At 29.9% G+C, this 19,604-nt stretch overlaps 1 protein-coding gene across 2 annotated transcripts in view; it reads right to left on the reverse strand.

The window, feature by feature from the left end:
- LOC138188862 (uncharacterized) overlaps nucleotides 1–17,856 on the reverse strand; it is a 31,951-nt gene extending 14,095 nt beyond the window's left edge. The window contains exon 1 of one of the 2 annotated variants that reach the window (XM_069131004.1): nucleotides 17,630–17,856. The gene's annotated coding sequence lies outside the window, so the exon portion shown is untranslated. Of the gene's footprint in view, nucleotides 1–11,340; nucleotides 11,513–17,629 lie in introns of those variants that run through there. The other variant, XM_069131006.1, reaches the window with a different exon arrangement.
- Between the last annotated feature and the right edge of the window lie 1,748 nt (nucleotides 17,857–19,604).

Below are 19,604 nucleotides of genomic sequence, written 5' to 3' on the forward strand. Positions count from 1 at the left end.
GGTCTCGAGCTATCGTTGTTCTTTTAAATGGAACTACACATTTCTTTTTATATATTTTTATAGAATTTTTTTTTCATGAAGTTTTTAATTCTGTACAGAAAAGGTATTAAAGTACTTGTATGAAGAAATGTTTAATTTGAAAAACTTTTGCACGTTAACGAAATCGAGCGTATGATCAAGGAAAACGTAAATATAAAAGCACTGCGTTATCTTTCCTTGTCCTTCATACGATAAGTCTTGCAAGATTAAAGTTGGTAGTATCTTTCAAACTAGCCATTTTTCGATCAAAGTACCTTAACGACTTTTTGCAAAGAATTAAAAAATGCATCGCATGGTCTCTAGAAAAATGTATATTTTTATTTTATAAAAGCCAGACATTGTAACTGTTATAGAACGAATTTTTAAGGTTATGGTATAAGAGTTAATTTATTTAATTAAATACAATTTTCGTTACGAATAATCATTATCGATGATGGAGATTTCATTTTGCTTGCTAGTAATCATTATCGATGGACAGAATTTTATTTTGGCTATAAATAACCGTTCATACTAAGTACAATCGTTGATTACCACTAATCGTTGCCTATCGAAGACATTTTTGGTTATGGTTATTTTGGTTATGATTAGTCATTATCGATGACGGAAAATTAATTTTGGTTACGAATAATTATTATCGGCAGCAAAAAAATTTTCTGTTTACATTTGGCTATTGTCAATTGTTGGTAGCATCACTGGCAATTAGCGCATATTCATTAAGAACATAAAAGAGGCTAATTATAAAATTTATTGTATTTAAAAAAAGAGCACGAAAATATGTGAAACAGAGAATAGAATGAAAATATTGTACTATCATAACTTTTATCTTATTCGTTGTTTCACACATTTTCATATAGTTCCTTTAATTAATAAATAATTCTTATAATTAAATTCTTTTATGCTGTCAGTGAATAGTAATTATCAGTAACGTTAATGATAAATTGACAATAGTCGAATATAACCAAAAAATAATGTTTTCGCAGCTGATATTGGTTAGCGATAATAAAAAAAATTTTTTGGCATCGATAATGTAATGATCATAGTTAATCAAGTGTAATTAGGTTAACCAAATTATAGTTAACCAAAAAAACTCCTGTTTCATTAATATTAATATTATTTAAATATTAAATTTCTGTCATCGATAATGGTTATTGGTAGGTAAAAAATATTTTAATCGATGTAGGTTTCATTTGAAACATTACTTCGAGTAATGTGTAGTGTGTGAGATATTTACATAGATCGATTAAAATGAGACACCCTGTATAACACTTAGCAACTTGAATTGTTCACTCAAATAAGAATTCCAAATTTTACGAAATATTACGTTTTCATTAAAAAAGTTCTATCTCTTCCTTTAATCATAACAATTAGCCGATGCTTGGAAAATAACACTTATCGTGTGCCATTGATATTTAATGATAAATCACTAGATGTTTTATGTATGTACTAAGATTGTCGACGTGGATAATTTTAATTGATTTTCGCGGAAAGCTACGTAACTGTTACACTTTTCGCTAGCTCTTATTGCGCCTTCAATTTTTCCTTTTTTTCTTTACATTTTTGCTAAAAACTGTCAACGTGGAGATAAACGAGATTTGGAAATATTACACATTTGTATGATTTACAAATAACGTATTTATTTCGCTTCTCTGCTTCGTCTTCATGGAATATTTGAAAAAGACAATGGCCAACAACATTAGTTCCAAAAAACGTCAAGAAACCAAAGAAACCATAAACTAGCGAAGGTATGATGATATATTGTGGTACTGAAATATACCATAATATGCTTATTTTAACATTAAGTATACTATGATAGAGAAATGTTGAAGTTATTGAAAATATTGAAAATAATATAAATATAATATAAATGTAAATATATCATAATACAGTAATGGAACACTTAGCGTATAGGTTATAAAAATTACATTGGCGGCACTGCAATACAGATACATGTTCGGTAACATGTTAAAAAGCAAGCGAAATTCTACTAAACGTGCACTTGTGTAAATGAAGATATACGTACTAGTCATTAAGACTCACTGCAATAAATAACATACATACATATTTAAAAAAGACAAAAAAAAAGAAAAAAAAAAAAGAAAAATAATGCAGGTAATAGTCGTACGTTGTATCTGACGATTGACGAAGAATTCTGGTAAAGGAAGGGACAAAAAAAGAGAAGAAAAAGGCACGGACAGGAATCGAGAGGAAGAGAGGAGGGTAGAGAAAGAAAGAAAGCGAGCGAGCAGGCAAAACCCCACAGAGAAAGAGGGAACGAGAGAGAGAGAGAGAGTTGCGCGTACCTAAGACACGTTATTCTTGTTCATTTCCAAGAATAAATCCGTAAGAATCCAGCTGGTCGCACAATACGAGTTTCTCTTAACAAAATACGCTGCTCCCTGCGTCCCTCTCCCTGTCAAACATTTTGCAAGCTTTCCGATTCACTCTAGGTCCAATATACCTGGCGAGCATTTGTTTCAAGGAAATTTTCACTGGAAACCGTGAAATTTTATCTAAGGACTCAATCTTCCTTTCAGAGTTCTGCAATATTTATCGTGAAGATTTTTCACTGCCAATATGCTGCAGACATATATGTACATTTGTAGAAAGAACTTTGCCATCTTTGATGGATCAAATCTTAGTACAAATGTCCTAAACTTTTTGTACATTATGCTAAACTATTTTTATGAGAAGTCGTACGTTTTAAACGAACCTCGACTCGATTTTGTTCTGAATAAGACTTTGAAAAAGTTTATCAATATTCATACTGAATATGCGTATTCTATGGAAGTATAAGTATCATTGAATAATCGGACGTTGAATAATGCACATCGCTCATATTGCACATATATAATAATATATGTGTATTAATAATGTATGTATATATATATATATATATACACATATATTAATAATCATTGAACTGTAGATTTTTATGCATTTTTATATTTCTATGAATATAACTAAAAAAAAGAGAAGAAAAAAACATAGAACCTGAATAAAAATTCGTTCCAAGTAAACTAAATATTATAAGTACTCTAGTTTGAATATTTTTACATAATTTTACATATCATATGAATTGTGTGTGTAGTTTTGCGCTTTCAAATTTCCTAGAAATACAAATCACGCATCTAATAAAATATTGAAATGAGAAGAAATTAATTACTGTTTATATCTCGATCATGATTCCTACTAACGAAATTGTTCTGTCCTGGAAATAAATATGTCATACTTTTATCTTCGACGATTACTGTGACATGAAAGTTTAAGCAATAACGACTACGCGTTACGTAATTCGAGCATGTGCATTCGTGGAAATTGCTATTCCAAAAACGTGTTGAAATCGAGCAAACTCACTGAACCCATAAATTTTATGAAACCTTTACCCATCAGAAAAGTGTTCCCTACTGATGATACACGAAGTACAAAAGAGGAACACCTGGTCGTGAGTCATAATTCTAAGACCTATATCCTACCAGACCATGTGACGTTTCTTTCACACAGTCATTCGTATCCTCTGACCGACGAGAACCTTTTATATAGTCCATTAAGTAGTTAGTTTGCTATTTATTTCTTTTTTGGAATACTTTGGTATAGAGTTTGCATGAACATAACCTATTCGCAAAAGATGGCGCTTGGAAGGGAGAGTTCCCTCTCATCGCCCAACGAATATTCCACTACTTCGTTAAGTATTATATTATTAACCGTTTGATAATGTTCTAGGAGGTACTTTACTGTAACAAATTGTTTGCCAATTGTTCTTCGCGATATTTGTTCTTTTAGGTGGAACTATATATTTTTTATACGTCGTTCGATTTAGTTCTTTAATTTTTTTAATTCCCTACAAAAAAGTATCAAGGTGCTTGTATCTGGAAATGATTGGTTTTAGAAAATATCTCAACGTTAATTTAGCTTTGTTAAGTTAAATTGTAGTTAAATTAGCTATCCTCGTCTTTTATACGATAAGTCTTGCAAATTTAAAATTAAGATAATTTTTAAAAATTAAAACTTTTTAACTAATCTTTAAACCAATATCTTTTTGCAGAGAATTAAAAAGCATATCGAACAGTGTACGAAAAAATATAGTTCCATTTAAAAAAGTCACGCATCGTAACTGTTGCAAGAATTCTAGAGGTTATGGTATAAAAGTTGATATATTTCATTTTTAAAAAATTTGGTTATGAATAACCATTGTAAATGATGAAACTTTTTCGGATTACGAGCAATCATTACCCACGACGAGAATTTTATTTTCGTTACGAATAACTATTATCGATGACGGAAATTTAATTGTATTTAGCAGTAATCAATATAGATGAGCGGAATTTTTTTTTTCTTTTTTCGTTACTAGTAACCATTATCGATAGCAGGAATTTAATTTCGCTTACCAATAACCATTATCGATGACCCGAATTTTACTTTGGTTACAAACTACTTTCATAAAGAATTAACGATTTATCGATTACCGGTAATCATTATCGACGACAGAAATTGTACTTTGGTTACAGATAACCATTACAAATGATTCCAATTTTAGAGTTCCCTCTCTTTGTTCAACGAATGTTCGACTAGTCCATTAAGTGTCATGAAGCATTTAATAGTGCTAGGAAGTACTTTATCGAATTTCTAGGACTTTTCTGGCGTTCCTTACGAAGAATCTACATAATCTTTCGTGTTTGGATTTTACATATACAAGGTGGGGTTCTTAACTGGAACTACTTCGATTTCTGCGTAAACAATGATTTTCCTGAAAAATGTTTCAGGTAAGAGTTGTATGATGTCGAGGGAGATAATTTGACGTGACTAGTCGTTTTATAGGAGAATATGTAGAGGACATACGAAACCCCGAAATCTCTTTAGAAAAATTAACATGAGAAAAAATTCTTTCCGCCATGAAATAGTTTGTCCCGAGAAGTTTTTTCATACAATGAAATAAACAAGCCAGATATTTAGGTGATCTCATTTAGCTGTGACTGCCTGTATATTCTCCTTGCTGTCTCTGCCTTTGGATCCAGTAACGCAAGCCAATTTCACTTCTTTCCTGCTTTTTTACCTGAGATTCTAATCGTGTATCTAAAATCTAGCACCTAATCTTGTATTTCTCTTTCAAATTTATATTTTTCTTCTTTCTTCTTAAATATTACAAGTGCTTGTTTGCGAAACTAATAATTCTGATGTATAGTCCTTTGCCCACCAGAGATACTATGCAACCTAATACGTGATATTTTCAAATTTGTAAAGTATTTGTAAAGTATTACAGAAAAATTATAAAAAATTTAAAAAAAATTATAAGAAATTTTCTGTCCTCAAATCTGCAGCTATATCTCTGCCGCAGGAGTTTCCAGTCCTCTGTATACGACCGTGATACGCACGCTTCGTTGTTCTCAATTGTTTCGAAATTTCCTTGTTTACTGTTTACACGATGACAGTAAACATAGATAGCGAAAAGTTGAAAAATCGTGCTTCCTCACTTCACAACGTTTAAATTTACAACTACAGTAGCAAATGCAGCGGAACGCATTTGTACGCGGAAAAGCTGCTGTTAGAAAGAGGCCAGCAGGAAAATAGTTTTAACGGTTCAAGGAAGGAAATGATTCGTTAGATGACGTGCCGCGTTCAGGACGTCCGTCTGTCGTCGAAGATGAGGAATTGGATGAATATATGCGTTCAAACTCAGGAAAGAGGTCAGTTCAGTTGTGGAATTAAAACGGCGATTACATCACTGAAGAAAATTACCTTTCGAAAAAAATATTGAAATTTTCCTCGAAAAATTCTAAAACGTTTCCGGTATTTCATGTCTCACGATTTATTGATTTTATACTGTAGCCTGATGTTTTATTGCGCGGAACGTTCGAAAGAGTCAGTTCGCGATAAGAAATATACCGATCGCTCGAAGAATAGGAATTTTGCTTTATACGAAACTGGACAAATACTCCTTTGTTTCGTGCGGAACTTCTGCCGTTTTCTTTAATACGTCGATTCTTGGAAACCTTTTGTCTAACAGAGCATGAAGACGCAATGTCAACAAGGTCGATAATTCGTGAGATATTTCAGATTTTTATATCAAGTATCTTCCCTTTCAACGTAAAATATCTCACGAATTGTTGATTTTTTTTTATATCGTATCTTATTATCTTTTGACGTAAAATGTTTCCAAAAATCGATATGTGTAGAAAAAAGGAAAAAAAAAGTTTCATTTAAAAGAATGAAATTGACCTTCATACGACTTTTATGCATTCTCCCATAAAAAAACTAATCACGTCAAATCACGTCCCTTTTGAAATCATCCAACTCTTATCTGAAATGTTTTTCGTCAAAATCATGACTTTCGTAGTAATCGAGATGGTTCCAGTTACGGGTCTCACCTTCTACAGTTATCTATGTTGCTGTAATTTTTACACATCTTTTAAAGAGAAATAAAACTGGTAACAGACTGAAATCTCAATCGCACTCTTAAAAAGAAATCTCTGCAGCAGATAAGCACAGACACCATAAATATATATATATTTCAGAATTAAAAATATTTTTTTTCTTCACTATCTTGCATTTATTTTCTTCTTTTTTTTTTTGCAAAATCAGACAGTCCAACTTTAAAGGGCCGTCATTTTTTTCCTCTATATATATATATACACACACACACACATTTGTGGTGTCTGTGCTTATCTGCTATATATATATAAAGATATAAAAAGAAAAAAAATATGGCGGCCCTTTGAAGCTTGACTATCTGTCTTTGCAATAAAAGAAGAAAATAAATACGAGATAAAAGAAGAAGAAAAATATTTTTAATCCTGATCAAGATGATAACAACACACGCATTGAAGGTGTAGGGGAAATTTGAAGCTAATCAGTTGAACAGATTCTAAGATGTTATGGAAGCCGTTTCAGATAACACGGTTTTAAAAAAATTCCATCTAAATAACATGTGTCACGAGTCACCCACAGAATTTCTAATTTTCCAGATTTACTTTTGAAATTATATATCTATGCATTTTAAGAAAATGCAAAAAAAAAAGAAAAAGAAGAAAGAAAGAAATAAGAGAAACGAATTATTTCGCAAGTCTGCAGTGAACAAACGCTTTTAACGACACCTAACGCTCTAAACGATCAAGAAGAAGACAATTGGCAACATTGGCGCGCGTGAAAATATCACGTATTAGGTTATATTGGATCTCTAGTGGGCAAAAAAATCAAAAGTCAGAATTGTTAGTTTCGCAAAGAAGCACTTATAATATCTACAGAGCAATGCAAGATTAGGTATTAGATTTTGGATATATTGTTATTATTATGCTTATATCAGCGTATTTCGTTTTGATCAAAATTTGACTTCTATGCCCTTAACAGACACTAAGTTGTCTGAAGTTTGCTAAATAGCTTTGTTGGATAATCACGATGTTTGTTTTATCTTACAGAGATATCGGAGACATTGAGAACTAAGTCAACAAACACGAAAAATTACAGTTTTATTCACACAGTAAGCTATAGGTATAACAATAGCCTTGAATTGGTTACGAAAGAAAACAATATTTCTGAAGTGTTTGTTATTTTATATTTTATGTTTATTATATTTATTATTCTTCGTAGAATGGCTGAAAAATCGTGCGTATCGTTAAAAGTGTTCATCCTGGATGGAAGTTATTCGAGTTTATACCGGTCTGTAGCTACTCTTTTAAGTTTAACCGCTTTTATGTAAGCAAAGAAGATAATATCTGCGAGAAACATTACAGGAATATTTGTACTCAAGCACGTCGAAATACTCATTTGGTTTCTGAAGCAAATTCTACTAACGAGAGGACTATTCGATGTAACAATTTGAAAAATAAAAAAATATTAAAAAATAGGAATTGAAAATTTGCAAAGGTTTTGCTAATTGTTGTACGTCAGTGAAGTATAAAAGAGGCTATTCATGGACGTTTATCTATTTTTGAATTCAGACGAAACAATAATAGCAGCATCATATTGGCAGAAAATCGAAATTATGCATAGAAAATTGATTAATAGATAGACGTATGTTTCTGCATGATAATTCTCGGTCTCACGCATCAAAAATAACTACAGCAAAATTACCTGAATATATATATCGCCAAGATGAATTTTGGGTGAAACTTTATTTACCTATTAAACAATAAATAACGAATTAAACAATATTTTTATTCCGAATAAGAATTAAATTTATATAGAATTTATATATAATTAAATATTCATTATTTCTTACTTGTAAGTAATATTTTATTTTTTATTTGCATTTAATTGGAAAACAAATGATAATATATAAATAAATGGTGTTTGGCGTTGTCCTATCTGTTCCATTTTGTACAACATGAAAAAATCGTCAAATTAATATGTTTACTTTTCAATGGATAGATCGCTGTTCACACTTGCGTTTAAAATTAATCGCTTTCCGAACAAGTTGTCCGAAAGTCTATTTGATTTTGGCGCATTCATCAGAGCCAACAAAAAATTAATATACATTATAAATTGTAATTTACGGTAATCTCTCTGATTGAAATATTACATTTGTGTAAAAATAAATTTGCTCTACGACCGATAAATAATAAGTAAAAAAATAAATTTGTATTTGTAAATAACAATCAACTTCACTATTGTAAATAATTTATTCAGAGTCCTTTCGATAATAAATGATATGTTTCTGTTTTTTATTCGAACTTCAGTTAACAAATGACTCTTCTCTACTTGAACAATTATTTAAAGAAAAATTTATACAATAACGCCCAACATTGCCATTACCTTTGGCTACATTAGCTACATTGGCTACGCCTTTCTCCAATAAACTAGAATTTCCTTTCACCTAACATTATTTAAAACTGTTTCTAAAGAATAAAACACTTCCTATACGAAAAATACTAATTGCATTACTAAAGAATCATTTCCAAAAAATAAAGATAAAAAAATATATTTACTAATGTATTTAATAATAAAATTAACTAATTGCGTTATTAAAGAATTATTTCTACAAAAATAAAAATAAAAAAGATATATATATATTAATATATTTAATAATAAAATTAATTATATTATAATGATTATATATACATATCAATTGATATTCCGCCAAGATAAAATGATAAGTGATTCCATTGATTGGGTTAGATAAAGAATATATGTATTGGTTTGAAGATTACTAAAAATGGTACTGTCATTTGATTTTAAGATAAACGATATATTGTACATAATATACAGATGATTACAATTAAACATATACGATGAAAATAAATGTAACAAATATATGCACAATACATAATAATATTTCTACTTCAATGAAAGTCGATATTGACTTTACCAAAAATTTTACCTTCACGTTTTTAATAATAGTAAACGTAAGAACTTAGAATCTAATTGGTCAGTTTAGTAGTAACGAAGTGATTACCAGGATGTTAAGTACTTTCATATATAATATTTAAACACGTTACACTCCTATCCTCGTGACATTTATTTCGGTAATAAAAAATGTGATGGTCGACAATGTTCGAAACGTGTCGTCGTACATCGTACGTTTCCAGAAAGCTTTTATGTTTCTTGAACAATGGGTGGAGGCCGATTCCGTTATTAGGAATACAATGCGTCCCATTGTGTATTTACGGGGACCCCAGTGGGGGGAATTTCGTGGTAAATTGCCGGGTTTTGTAGAAATCGTTCTTTTCGAGGTTGAACTGTTCCAACGTATTCTTCAAACATTGATATACCTAGCTTTTTACATACACCATGTCCCAAAAAGTTTGAGCAAACATATGAATATTATTTATATGTGTATAATATAAACATATTTATAAAATACGTTTTTATTAAAATGAACTTTCTCCTACTAAATATCTGATTTAAATATTCTACAGGGTGGTTGGTAATTGGTGGTACAAGCGGAAAGGGGGTGATTTTACGCGAAAAAAGAAGTCGAAAATATAGAATAAAAATTTTTTTTTTTAATTTTTCCATCGAAACAACGATCTACAGTGAGATCCGTTATAACGAGACGTGATAAAGTGCACGCGTACCGAGCGAAAATTCAAAGTCGATTTTCTCGAAAACAAAGCCTCAAACGAAAAATTATTATTCTATATTTTCGACTTCTTTTTTCGAGTAGAATCACCTCCTTTCCGCTTGTACCACCAGTTACCAACCACCCTGTATATGTTTATGCACGTTATGTGCACCCGGTAGATTCCCGGAATTCTGAATTTCCTAGAAATGCCTGAATATGTATGTCTATGTATGTAAGCTTTGCGTCTCTAATCGAGTAAAAAAATTAAAGTGTGTATGTTCATAGCATTATTGAGATATTAATGGCGAAAAAGTAAACTCAAAGTAGGTGTTAAAGTATCTTCTGTGAAACTCGTGACACGCATAGACGTAGTCTCGCCATAAATTGTCGGACTCGTTTAAAAGCGACAGGATTACGTTACGTTAATATATTTAAACATACCATAAAAGTAACGATAATGCTACGTCTGTGGGCCATAAACATTGTTAGATTAACTCTTTTCTCTCCCGTTCTAATTCGTCAAACGAACATTCAAAATTTTCGCCAGGTTTTTTGAAGCGCCCTCTACACTGTAGATAAATAATAGAATTTATTAAAGCAGCGAGATCTATATTTAACTTTCCCGTGATTGTAAACGAGAATACCAGCATGTGTCCTCTATTCATTTTTATTGGGTTTTTACTCTCTCGTGAAAGTTAAATAGACCCCTGGTAACAACCTGCTTCGTTTCAATAACAGAACAACGGGAAATAAATAACATATCCGCATTATGGCATTATGGAGTACCAATTATCGCTAACAATAAGTACGCCTCTGCAACAATGCACTGGCAATAATTGAAGCAGCGATAGATCCATTGGAACGATTTCCTTGAAACGATACGAGGCCTGAGCACGATCGCAATTTCAACTCGAACGTTGAATTACGAAAGTATCGAACTACTGTCTAATCCGTATCCCACGGACGAAAATCTCACGTGTCCGCGCGTTTCAGTTTCCGCGGAGCGTGTCGATGTAATTTGTTACGATTAAACCGTAGTTTCACAGGAACGCAAATGATTTTATAATACGCGGCGCGTTACCGGGCGCAATCAAATTAGAAAGCCTAGCAAAGCGTAGGAATAGCAGTACGGGCTAGAATGATAAAGGTTACTAGAAACGAGCTGGCCGTTCATCGAGGTGGATCGAGGACTATTTCAGAGAGGATTCCAGGAACGTTTCGAACGGAGAAATCGAGAGACACGCTATGCTCCCATTTCAACTGGTCGCGTATATGGGCCTCATAGTGGCTGTTATCGTGTCTGTTACCTTGTGGTAGAGCCAGGCATCTTATCGCAAACAAACAAACTTCTTTATGGCGATTACACTCGGTTCTCTCGAATCGACCTTTCCTCGAATGGGCTGTCCAAGGGCGCGCCTTCCGATTAAGGTCGAGTCAGCGATTGTCCGAAATATACTTCACGCGACGCTAATACTGTTTTACATATCTCTCCCTCTCTTCGTTTTTTCATTTCTTTTTCTTTTTTTATTGTGTTTACACTACACACTCGTGTCGCGTTCGATTATCACGCTTGTTAACACTTTACGACTAGAATTTTATGTACATGCCTCTCAGGGTAATAACGATACCAAACAGACGTTTATCAACTTTTAGATGACAACGAAGAACTATGACTAGCTATTTCGAATTTTTTGTCCGAGAGAGATAAATAGTATATACAATTTGCCGAGTGTCTTTGACTTCTTTCAAACTGTAATATGTTGAAAAGGGTTATTAAGGTTAAACCTAACCTAAAGGTAACTATAAAAATAATGAAATTTATAGAAATATTTATTAAAATATATTATATTAAAACTGTAATATGTTGAAAAGGGTTATTAAGGTTAAACCTAACCTAAAGGTGACTATAAAAATAATGAAATTTATAGAAATATTTATTAAAATATATTATATTAAAACTGTAATATGTCGAAAAGGGTTATTAAGGTTAAACCTAACCTAAAGGTAACTATAAAAATAATGAAATTTATAGAAATATTTATTAAAATATATTATATTAAAACTGTAATATGTTGAAAAGGGTTATTAAGGTTAAACCTAACCCAACTATAAAAATAATGGAATTTATAAAAATATTATAAACGAAAATTAAGTGACAGAAAGTAAATAGAAAACAGTCACGGGAAAAGTTTGATCTAATGTTTATTGGTAATAAATTCAATCAGCCAAAAATAACAAAGATTGAATAACAAGAATGAAACTTAGTAATCATCTGGGTCGCTATCAGTATCTAGCTCATGGCTAGTGCTCGGTAGCTTTTCAATTTCTGTATCATAATTGTACATCTCTTAACTTATGGCTTTAAATATGTTTTAGATTCTTATTTTCCTAGATCGAGGTTAGGTTCAGGTTTAGTTCTAAAGTAAGAAAGTTTGGAAAAATCGAAAATGCTCACCCAGCTGTACACTATTACTACACTGTGGATTTTTATGAAAATTTATATTTTCATGGATACAATCAAAAGAGTAGGACCTATTTAAATAATTGTTTTTAATATTTTAGTGTTTGAAAAAAACCAAAAATGTTCACCAAATTATACGCTATTACTAGATTGCAGATTTTCATGCAATTTTTATGCAAATTTGTATTTTTATGGATACAATAAAAAAGTAGGATCTATTTAAATGATTGTTTTTAATAATAAATGCTTATCAAATTGTATGCTATTACTATACAACCAAAAGAATAGGACCTAGACAGAAATTTGGCTTACCTATTAAATATTATAAAAAGTACTACATTTCGGGTATTTTATATGTTTCTGTATATCATGTGCATTCTATGTATTTCCCTATCTTTAAATTTCTTACAGTTGTATAAAAATCCGCAATCTAACTATTACCTTTCTGAAAGAAGAAATTCTAAATAATTCTAGTTTTTCGTTGCCATCTAAAAATTGATAAATTATGGTATCACTGTAGGTAATATAAATAAATATAAAAAAATAGTAACTGCTCATAACATGGAACACCTGATTTTAAAACCTTCCCAAGAAGAGAAACATGCTTTCGTCAATCAAACTGACGTTAACGTACGACGAAATTAGTAGACAGGGATGGAAATAAACAGGTACCTTCCGTTTTCAAAAATATTCTCTTCGAACTTAGGTGTTTCGTTTAAAAAAATATCTGTTCTTGTGGAATTTTTATGGAAAGAAATGTTACCCTTAGGAATTTCTTTAAAAAATGTTCTCATGGAACAAGTATTTTAGAGTCTGTGTAATAAAAGTTCCATAAAAACGAGTTATTTTGGAACGTGTATTAAAAAAGGTTCCATGAGGTGACTAAAAGTACCAACCTATTAGTACTATTTTTATTTAATTTTACTTAACAATATAATATCATATTATTGATATGTTTATTGAATAAAAAATATGAAAATCAATATATGTGATTAATAGTTTTATAAGAAGTATTTAACAGAAAAGAGTTTGTTAAAAATAATAAATAAATAAAGTCTTGCATAGTTTAAATAAATTGAAATACATACAAATTCTATAGTATAATATATAGATAACGTTCTTATCTTCCTAAATGTACATTTCAAACAGAAACAAAGAAACCTTTGAACTGTGAATCATCTACTTACATAAATATTACAAATAAATAATGTATTCAGAATATGAATTCAACTGTAATAGTTCTTTAGTATTATCGCAATTCTAATATTATTCATCCAACAGTATTCAGTATTTGTAATAGAGCTTTATTATTATTAATAGAATATTTTTAAGAGAGGTTTTTTAATGTTGATGTACAAAATACTTGTTCCTGTTATAGAAACATTTTTATTTTTATATTTCATAAGTTCTACCCGAAGTAAAACTTTTCTTTATATGTTCTCATCGGAACTTATAACGCGAGGACGTTTTCTAAAAAAAGTTCCACGGCACGTGTTTGAAATAGAACCTATTAAAAAGTTCCATAACCCTATCGATCCCTATTAATAGATATTCGTATGTCACTAGTTAACTGTGTTCAAAGCTTGAGTGTCTTGAGGTCATGGTAAAGAAAGTTAAATGCTGAGTCGTTTATACCCATGAAGACCTTTTCATGTTTTTGTGTCTTAAAAAATCCTCCCAAAATTTTTGAATGCTACTTCCACTTTCTAGAATATTATCCAATAGTTTTCACATGTTAACTTAATCTTTTTAAGCAGAGTAAAATTTAAACAAAAAGAAAGATGAAAAATTAATTGAAATTACTGGTGGAAAATTTTCATGTGCAGGTGGATGACTCACATGGAATATCTAGAAAATTTGTAAAGATATCTCAAAGAACATTACTTTTACTATGAAAAATTAATATTCGTTTAAATAAAAAGAAAAAACCGATACTTCTATTTTTTTAACATACATTATACTAATTTCCTTTGTCTCGTACACGTTGAGCATGTGAATGACGCGTCTGAAGCACATCTTTGTGATCTCAATGAAAACAGCGAATACATTACATACATTTTTCGCTATTGTTGTCTCTCATGTAATTGCCGCCACAAAATAAATATAGCTCTGTATCACCATCATCATCATCAGTAGCAGCTTCATTCACATGTTCCATATTAAGCACACTCAACGTGTTGCATATTGAATACATACGTACTTCGACAGACAAATAGTAATTACATTAACAAGGAGATGGCAAGCAGTGCGAAATCTCGAATGAGTTGATTGTATGTGCATTCGATGCTTCAAGTCGATGATAAAACAATTCCAAAGGAATTTGAGTGCATTTGATTTCGACAAATTAATCTTCTAAAGTGATTCCTGTTGTAGCTGTTTCTTCTTTTAAATGTTTTTATCTCAATTTCCACTTACAAAATGGTAGAACTATGCAGGAGCACTATAATAAATAAAAATGATCAAAAATTTATCAAAATAAATCGTAAGTATTTAATATTTAAAAAAGTATAATATCAATATCCAAAAATGTATAAAGCAAGATGCAAAAAAAAAACTTATTAGTTTCTCGAAAATAAAGAGCGGTACAGGTAAATCCTTTTAGGGCTGTTTCAACGCCAACCTAATACCTAAAGCATCGAATGCACATATAGCCAACTTGTTTGAAATTTCCTGTTATCTGCTTGAAAGAAAAAACTAAATTTAACGGTAAATTTCTTCTGAATACTCAGGAACAAGCGTGTATAATGATAAGCTGTGGAAGAGTAGTATTTTTTAACTTGCTAAAAAATTTCACTGTTTGACTCGTCTGTCAAAATCTTTTATGCGCATTCAAACACAACAGTCAACAATATTCAACGACAGATTTCCAAGTAAAGCTGAAACGTGAATATGCTTGTCCTTTTACGAAATATTTTACATTGTTGCCAACTGATGTTGCTAGTTATTTCCGGGATATTGCAGGGTTCCATATTAACTGCAATTATCCTAAATAAAAATTAACTTTCTATAGCGCTCTTAGATTTGCTCTGAAGAGCAAATCAAACTTCACTTCTACATATCCATAAAATTCCATTTTTTATTGCTATGAATTAAAAATAAAATTCTCTCCTTAATAACTAGCTTAAATTTCTAACAGATACTGAAGTAGAGACGTTAGTAAATTATATTTTGTATTTATTTATTATATTATATTTTGTATTATTATTATGTTATTAAGTTTGTATAGAATTTTTTGAAAGCCTGGAACACTAAAAAATGTTGTAGTGGGCTCAAGGTTGCAGATACTATAAATAAAAAGATCCAAGCACTAATAGAAATATGGGATAATATGATAGATGAAAGAAATAGATAAGTGGATGAGTATGTTACTTCCAATGTACAGTTATAAAGGACTAACAAAGTTGATTACTAACATCTGTTTGTACAAAGATCTTACGTGAAAAGATGTAACAGAAGTTATGAAAATTTAAACATAATTTTTATTTTCATCCTAATGTTAAACTGTATGTTATTGTTACAACAATTTTGTGTATAATATCGTCTATTAAATAATTTTTATCATAGTTTTCTAAATAATTATTCTAAATATAATATATTAAAAAAAGAAGATAAATAAATTAAGGAATAAATTTTAAAATGTAAATAAAATAAAAAATAAGTAAAGGATAAATTTAGAAATAGAAAATTAAGGTGAGTTTAATATTTATAGGACCAACTTCAATTTTTCCTTAAAAGATTATTTCACAATGTAAAGCACAATGGAATATATGTTATATGAAATAAGACGTATATCATTGCAGAGTATTACGCCCTCAAGGAAACATTTTCAAGCTCGTAAATTTTAATTTTGCAAGCTCATAATCTTCTATAAAGAGAACACGCCACTACTAAGTTTACATTCTGTAAATATAAAACGAAAATGTGCTAAATTAGAAATGAGGAGATTTGGCGCAAAGACTTTTTCTTAGAAAATGTTGTTTCGTAAATATTTGCAGTTGAGAGCGAAAAACATCACAGATCAAACAGAACGCTTATTCTGTGTACTTTTCAGCATGACGAAAACTTGAAATAAAATTAATGTAATTACCAGTATTTCTCCTAAATGATTTCCCGTGCACAAAATATAATGTATTTTACGGGAAATTATAATTATATTATATATTAAAAGGGTTTTAAAGTTACAATATATTAATTTAAAAATTATTAATTGCAAGTAAAATAGCAATTTTTTAATATTTTTGGATGTAAACAAATAGCACTATCTTTCTGATACTTTTCTTTAATTCATATGTTGTTTAACATCTTCTATTGTAAAGATAAATTGCTACTGAATGCTACTGATTTATTTGTGCACTTTAGATTAGGTTCCCTATCGGATCTTGTAAGTATCATTAAATAGATAATTAAGATAAAGGAGATAATTTATACGGTGAACAAACAGTAGTAAACAATTTACGAATTTTACGGTAAATACCTTTTCACTTTTTTAAACAATGACTATCACAATATAGTGCTAATAATATGTGTTGTACTAATATAATATCTCAGAAACGATAGAGATACATAGAGAAATTGGAAAACTTCCACGTGTAATTCTTAAATATACGATTGACAGTTTAAACATTCGTGATACTAAACGTAATGATAATATCGTTAAAAGTCAAGTTACACACTCAAACATAGAATTAATATGGAAAAAGATTGCGAGCGGTTATTTCTTAAATTACAAAATATACACATGTATCTATTTGTAAAACTTCTAATGACATTAGCAATATATTCACCAAGTATATAAGTTTCTGTGTTCTGTACAATAAAATAATAGTAATAAAGTAATAAGCAATGAGAAGATTTTTAACAATTACAACACAATATATTATATAATATCATATTATTCATATAAAATCAATGTCATTTTGGAACTTGTATTTTAATTAATTTAAAGAAATATCAACCGAAAAAATATAATTGAAGAAGTATTACCCCATTCCTTACGAATATTCTTCCTATTTAGAATTTTCGATTATATAAATTTATGCTATTTTAAGTAATCTACTTGCGGAAAGAGAAGTAACTATCAAGAAATTAGAAATTTGTATAAAAATAAACATTTAAAAGGATAAAGGTGAACGTACCTTCTACATTCGTTCTCGAAGCGTCCTCCTTCGTGTATATACAGTTACGGTTGCACAGTATAAATTTCAATTTTAAGGGAACTCTGATACGTTTTTCACTAATCAAACTACGAATTTGGAAGGCTATCACTACTTAACTTCACTTATTCTACATTTGTAATAGAATTTGTGCAGAGATTCCGTTTCGGCAAATGTGTTTTAGCGTCCCAAACGAGCTAGTTCCGCCATTGGCATTATTAGTTCTAAGAATCGACCACAGGGGGCGCTCAAAATCGACAATAGAATTACCTCCAAAATTTAAATTGTTAATTTTGCCCATTCAACAGTAGGAAGAGAATTAATAGATGAAATATGTTTCAAGAAGTAGAATTATACAATGAAAAATGGATACAACATGATATACTACGTACAATTTATATTTCATATTATGTATATTTATATTATTATAGTCGTTGCTATAAATTACGGATATTTATCTATACATATACGTATATGTCTCCGTAAAAATATTGATATTTACAATTTGTACAGTTGTTTAGAACTAAGAAATATCATGATCACATTATATCATTACTGTTATGTTCTTAATAGCAATAGAAAGCATTTACATTTCAATTTATGATTAACATATATTAACTTAGCTTTAATAAATAAATGTATACCTCTAATATGAAATTCGTATTTCATATTTTTTTAATTTCTTAATGTACAAATTTTTCGTTGAAATCACAGCAATATTTATTGAAATTCTTAAGGGAATTAAATAACGCATAAGTAAATTTTGATGAATTTAGGAATACCGAGTAGGTGTTTATCTTTTTACGTTTCTTTGATGAAATATTACTGCGTTATGCGTATGTAATAAGATTATTCGTCAGCTTCATTTTGGCAGTAGTCTTTTTCAGTCAAATATTCCTAAATTCATAAAAGTTTCAATTGTAATTAAATTATATCAGAGAAAGTATCTTCAGCGCCATCTATTAATGTAGTAGACAATATCTGATAGAAACTGCTTCCTCACAAGATAAAGTTTAAAATGTATGTAACTTTTCGTAAGAATAAATAAAGAACATAGTCAATATTAAATTCTACTAATAATATACACGATGTATATCCTAGTTCACTAGGATATTCATAGATAGTTCATTCTAGTTCCTTCCGCAAGACGATGTCGGCATATTTGTTTTATTTGAAAAAAGCACTTTTTGAATAAAACAAAATGGATTTAATGTATTTCCTAAATTCGTACGGTTGGGTTGATCTCAACAACGGTTTAAGGAGAACTAGACTAATCTAATCGGAAATAAAAGAAAATTTCGAATGCGAAAGTCGATCGTTCGCATAGCGTTCGAGCGTCAACTAAAAAAAATTACGTACGAAAAGAGACACTTCTTGTTTCACATAAACGGAAGTATATACCTTGTGGTATATTTTGTAATTCTTCTCTTAAAAATATTCTACGAGGGAAAATAGGGGGAAAATATCATAAAAATATCATAGGTTCAAAAATACTTTAGAAAAAAATTACAACAAAAATGCGGAATAACAACGGACTGATTCTCGTTCGATTCAGTATAAGAACAGATTGGCGCTATTTACCTACATTAGTTCCTTTCAAAGCGTCATCTGTTCTTATAATTATTGGACTAACATCCATAAAAAATTTAAATTATTACATTCCAAATTGATTTCTTTCAATTTCGGTGAATTGTAGAACAAATTCTTTGATATTAATTTCTCATGTATATTAACTTTTATCTGGTAAACCTTTTCTTTTAATGTTGTTAAAAATCCAGTGACATGATGTCTGGTGATTTTGAAAGCCAATGAATTGATTCTCCTCAGTTTATCTATGATTAAAAATAATTCTCATTTAATTATTATCATTATTTTGTATTTCTGAAATAACATTTTTGTAAAGTATTATTATATTTTGTTAATGTATTGTATTATTGTATGATATTTTTCTCTTACC

The sequence above is a fragment of the Bombus flavifrons genome, chromosome 17 (genome assembly GCF_040668555.2).
Source record: "Bombus flavifrons isolate JBK064 chromosome 17, iyBomFlav1_principal, whole genome shotgun sequence".
NCBI lineage: Eukaryota > Metazoa > Arthropoda > Insecta > Hymenoptera > Apidae > Bombus > Bombus flavifrons.